The sequence below is a fragment of the Colossoma macropomum genome, unplaced genomic scaffold, assembly GCF_904425465.1.
Source record: "Colossoma macropomum unplaced genomic scaffold, Colossoma_macropomum, whole genome shotgun sequence".
NCBI lineage: Eukaryota > Metazoa > Chordata > Actinopteri > Characiformes > Serrasalmidae > Colossoma > Colossoma macropomum.
In genome coordinates this window covers 20,255-26,028 of record NW_023495967.1, presented here as the reverse complement: position 1 = coordinate 26,028, position 5,774 = coordinate 20,255, and the positions used below count along the sequence as shown (strand labels likewise).

General features: G+C 37.4%; 1 long non-coding RNA gene across 1 annotated transcript; it reads left to right on the top strand.

Annotated features, from left to right (window-relative positions):
* The first annotated feature begins 1,643 nt into the window (after positions 1 to 1,643).
* LOC118803852 lies at positions 1,644 to 5,429 on the top strand. Its single transcript, XR_005006931.1, has 3 exons — positions 1,644 to 1,714; positions 4,958 to 5,112; positions 5,267 to 5,429. It is a non-coding gene; the product is annotated as an uncharacterized LOC118803852 (long non-coding RNA).
* Positions 5,430 to 5,774: the final 345 nt, after the last annotated feature.

The window sequence follows — 5,774 nt, the reverse complement described above, 5'->3', positions numbered from 1 at the left end:
TATGATGACATATGCAATTCATGGCTTTAGGTGATTAGTCTCATTGATGAAGAGAAATCTTTCCCTGAGAGAAGTGGTTCTAACAAGTGTTCAAAGAAGCTGTTTGTGTCCACTTTTGAGCTTCATTTCACAAATAATTTGTCTTCCCATACAGAAAAGGCTGTGTAATATATGTGAGACACGTTTCAAATATATTGTTTCATTTCAAAATGTTTTGCAAACACTTGACTACATCAAATAAAAAAACAATTTTTGGCCACTTTCATAAATAATTATATTTTACCATTTCTGTCTGTAATGCTGGGTTGATTAACCAGACAGAAACATGATACATGTGCAGAACATGATACATGTGAGAGGGCAAAACCTGAAGTAGAAAAAAAAAGCGAGGGTCAAAGCCAAACAGCCAAACAATAGGTAATATTAGCCAAAGGAGTAAATCCGAGAATCAACAATGAGAAAACAAAACAAGGTCATGTACAGTATATCCAGCAAAACAAAAGAACAGTTCGGTACACACTGACGAAACAAAAGCAATACTTCAAAAAGACGGAGTGAAACAGACAGATATATATATACACAGGGTAACAGGTGATAACAATCAGTATTCAGGTGACTGGGATCTGCTGGTTGATGGATGATTGTTTGGCGAAGTCACATGATAAACTAAGGGATCGTGGGAATTGGAGTTCATAGTGTAGTATGAGTCTGACAGAGAACAGGGAAGAGTGACACAGTCAGAGTTGCTATCTCTAGTCAGTTAACTAGCCTTCTTAACCATTTTCTCTAAATTCAGATGAAATTAAACCATAAAGCCTATCTGTAATAACTACATTCAATAGCCAATTTGTGTAATTATTATTTTACTTTTTCCCCAAACAAATTTGGTCAAAACCTTAACAGTGTAATTAAGATTAGTCTGGCTAATCAGATCCATTTCAACAGAGTTGAAGATACGTGGCTGACCAGAGGTAACAACAGACAATATCTATTTTCAAAACAAGTATGAAGACGTTATGTTTCATTGCAACCGTACTGTTTAATGTATGTAGTTTATAGTATACATACTGCCCTACAAGTGAACCAGCTCTAATTTAGCTAACTCACAAATAATAACTGCTAGCTATGCTATCTATGTAGCTACTGATGTGCTGCTAACACTGGGTGGTAATGACTGTGATATGTGACTGTGCAATTAAGTGAAATGCAAGAAAAAACACAGAAATGCCAGTGAGCTTGAGAAAAGTGCTATATAAACAATAATGAGGATGATGTTTCATAATGGGTGATATAGTGTAGTGAGTAACCTCACTGCCCCCATGTGTTAGATTGGGGTTCAATCTACTGCCTGTACAAGTGCACCATGATAAACCAGTAAGAGTCCTTGGCCACGACCCCTAATGCTATGTTCGCCTACGTCTGCGAATCGTATGTTGCTCTGAATTAGAGCCAAACATGTAAATGTAAAATGATATCATCAGATGCACCTTTGAAATCCTCTTTCTTTTTATTTGCTCTTGAATTCTGCGGAATTTCATGCTGCCCAAAACATAATGACGCTTTATTTTTTATAAGGAGCGAGTGTTTTGCATTTTTGTTCATATGACATACAGTACAACATCAACATGAACACTGTTTTATTCTGTTCTACAGAGTGACAGAAAATCGACAGAAGAGGAGAGAATGAAAATTGAAGAATCTGCTCTGCTGACCGGTGAGAAGAAAATCATTGCACACTTAACAAGGATGGCGCTATTCAGTTCTGTATCTACTTCTAACGGATAAACGCCCATTCATATTTTGAAGTGTACCCCATTCCCAAAGAGGATTTCATTGAACACTTGAAATTAAAATTCCAATTACATCAGCACCCTTGATTTCCCTTTAGGGGCTCCTGCTGTTTGATGCTCACTGCCCCCTAGTGTTCACTAGTGTGTATGTGGTGTTTCACTGCACGGATGGGTCAAAATGCAGAGGTGAAATTTCTAACTAAACTAATAAGGGTCACTTAACACTCAGAAACTTAACAGAAAGAGTTTGATAGTAGGATGAATGAAAAAGACCAAGAGTTAGAAATACTGAAAAAAAAGCCTCTCAGAGATGGAGAAAGAAAACAAAAAGCAACTAGAGGAGAGAAATAAGATTTTAGAAGAGAAAAACAAACAAATTAAAAACAGTAAAAAGCAGCTGGAGACTCTGAGAAAGGAACTGCAGGACAAGAGCAGCAAACTACAGGAGATGATGATCCTACTGGAACAACAGAAAACTGAAATGAGTGAAAAAGACAAACAGCTTGAGAAGGAGAGACTTCTATGTGAGAGAAACAAGCAGCTGCAAGAAAGACCAGACTCACTAGAAGCAGTCAGAAGAAGACTCAGTAAGGAGAATGCCTATGACTGTATGTAAAAAGTTTAAAACATGGGTGTCACTAGAAATTCACAGATTGGTGGGGGGCTAAACCTTTACTAGAGGGTCATTTATGGCCCTGAAATGTTTATCATTAACGTTTAGACTAGCGATTGGCAAAAAACTGTTGATCAAAAAATAGAACTACTTGGTGACACTGAGAAGACATTTGCATAGTTTGTATTAAGGATCTAACCGACTTTAATTCTGTTGAAAGTGGATGGACAGAAATGGGGGGAAGGACAGACTTGATGTGTTTCCTATTTAAACATACATGCAAATGTTCACAGTTGTTCATTTTGGAACTAAACGCATTTACTTCATAATACATAAAATGTACCCATTTATGACTCACCAAACCTTTTTTGCTTCCTTTAGCTAGCTAATGCTGCGTTTCCAGTCAACGCGTTTTGAGATCGTCTGCAGTAGGTCGCTCCTAAAAATCACATTTAATTATTGACAGCAAACCCGTAGCTAAATCTGCGAAGTTAAACCAGCGAAAGTCGAGTTTCAACTGTTATATTATAAGGAAAGTAGGCACTGTAATCTTGGGAAGCCTACAAATTTGTAGCTAGCTATCATTACTTTTTTTTTTAAATTAACCTTGTTTAGCTAGCGTTAGCTAGCTAACAAGCTAACTCGCAAGCAAAACGCAAAGACAGTCTGTAAAGTACCAATCAGCTGTCTATCCTGCTACTAACCATAATTTTACATGTACAGCACATATTCTTCTTAAAAAAAAAGCAGACTTTCGAATCCTTACCTTGAAGAGTCGTCTACAACAGAAAAGCTGCACTTTCTGAGCGAAGTAATGGCGGACAGCAAAACTCGACGAGGAGTGATCTGTCATGACGTCATGCGGTCACGTGACATCAAAACGTCTGGCTTGAAGTAAAAATATTATTTCAGTATAATTATTAAGTTTTTTGGGGGGGAATGTTATTTGCTTTTGGGCAAACTGAACAAAACAGGTTTGAACAGGAAATCATGATTGTCAATTAGACCAATATAAAAATACACTTTAAATAAATGACATGGTTGTTTCACTTTTTTCAGTGAATTCAATTCTTAGATGCATCGCGATGCGGATGTGAACGATTCTCTAAAAATCGATTTTCTAAATGTTTAATTTATAAAGTAATGTTGACGGAACGCAAAGGGCAGAACTTGGAAGTGGGTAAGTGCAGCGCCCGGACAGTCTGTGGCGGCACATAACAAAAACACTACTGGACGAGTGAGAAATCCAACCGGCTCCCTTTGCATTAAAAAAGCCAGGTTAGATAAGGAGTCACAGCCCAAATGATAAGAAGAGACATTTTGTCCTTTCAACAGAAAACAAACCACCTTGGGAGCCACAACATTTAATGCCCAGTATGTCCAGTATGTGATAATGTCCCAGTATAGGCTAAAAAATATAAATGAAAATGCAGACTTACTTCACTCTGCTTTAAGCTTTAAATATAGCCGCTTTCCTCCCATCTCTGCCAGGACACTTTTCCTCAAAACTAGAACAGTTTCTTGTAAAATGTCTCTGAGTGTTCGATTTTACGAGGCATTGCCCATACAGGTCTCAGATTCAAAGTAGCCAATTAACTGAATTCGGCGCCAAATTCCGAACACTCCACCCGTTTTCAGAATCAGTTCATTTCAAGAAGCAGCAGTGGTTATGGCCGGTTCAGTGAACGAGTTTGGAAAGTTAACTGAAAGAGGTAAATTAAAGAAAACACAGTTCAAACTGATAAAGGCTTCAGAAAGATGGTTTACTACAGAAAAAAATGAAATGCAACATCTGTGGGCACAAAATGAAATTAAAACGCAGAAAATGTGTAGACTCCTATGCATGGTAAGATAACTTTAAAACTGAAACAAGCATGAATTTAGTTTGTCCTTTTTTGTCATTATGGATTCTTTTTAATATGTAATACATATAGAATAGGCTATTTTAGAATATTTTTAAAACATTACACTCTCCTTCTCTTAATTAGGTTCATTAGGTTACCTGGTCCTGTTTAATAGGCTTTTTAGATATTTTTTGTTAATTGACAAGTTTATTTCATTTACTACAAATATAAATCAGTACCACATGTTAAAGTGCATGGTTTAATCGTAGGAAGAAAGCTGCAAGCTAGATCTTGGATTACATTGATTCATATTAAATGAACAACCTTGGAAAAATACTGACATTATTGAAACACAAACCTCATGTAAGCTGTGTACATTTATTAATTTATGTGTTTCAGTACATTTCATAACTGATGTGTGGCATGTCAGCGGACATCCCACAGGAACCAGAGTAGTACAAAAGCTGTTAGGCATAAGTCCATATTCAGCCATTCAAAAATTCCTCCCTTTGAGTGGGTGAAATTCATTTACAGGTTAGGAACAACACAATGACAGCATAATTCTGACAAGCAAACAACAAGAACGAATATTTTTCAAAATGTCTGAGACAACCGTCTGAGTCCATATACGTTAGTCAGAATTTGAAAAGCCCATTCTTGCTAAATCTACAATGAAGAGTTACAGCCTACTGTATGTTTTGTGTTGCAAGATTCTCACAGGGTTTGCGACTGAGGCAGGTTGACATGATGGCGGATGGTATAGCAGGGAGCTCTACCACCTTATCAAAGATGGCAAAGAAAATAAGAGAAGTTTGCATCACAGCAATGGAAAAGCGAAGGAGACAAAGGGCCACACAAGAGAAAGGTATGCCTTTTTCTGAACACAAGCAATTTGTTGTCATTCCTCAATATAACATGTATACATTGGAATAATATATACACTATTTGGACAGAAATATTGGGACACCTACACATCACACCTACAGGAGCTTTTATAACATCTCATTCTAAATCCATAGGCATTAATATGGAGTTGGTCAGCCTTTGCAGCCATAACAGCTTCCACTCTTCTGGGAAGCTTCCTGCAAGACTTTGGAGTGTTTCGGTGGGAATTTTTGCCCATTCATCCAGAAGAGCATTTGTGAGGTCAGACACTGATGTTGTTCTTCCACACCAAACTCACCCAGCCATGCCTTTATGGAGCTGCTTTGTGCACTGGGACTCAGTCATGCTGGAACAGAAAAGGTTCTTCCCCAAACTGTTTACACAAAGGTGGAAGCATAAAATTGTCCTAAATGTCTTGTTCTGCTGAAGCATTAAGGTTTCCCTTCACTGGAACATACCGATCATGTGATCGGTCAACGTTTTTCTGATAAACAATCTGAGGTTTGATTTTGTTCTTAAATATTCTACATAATTCATTTCTTCATGACCATTTTCCAGCCTCTCCTTATTCCTTGCAATTAAACAGGCTGTTTTTGTTACAGTGCCTTCAATACTGATATCTATATGTAAGCTCTGTTGTGA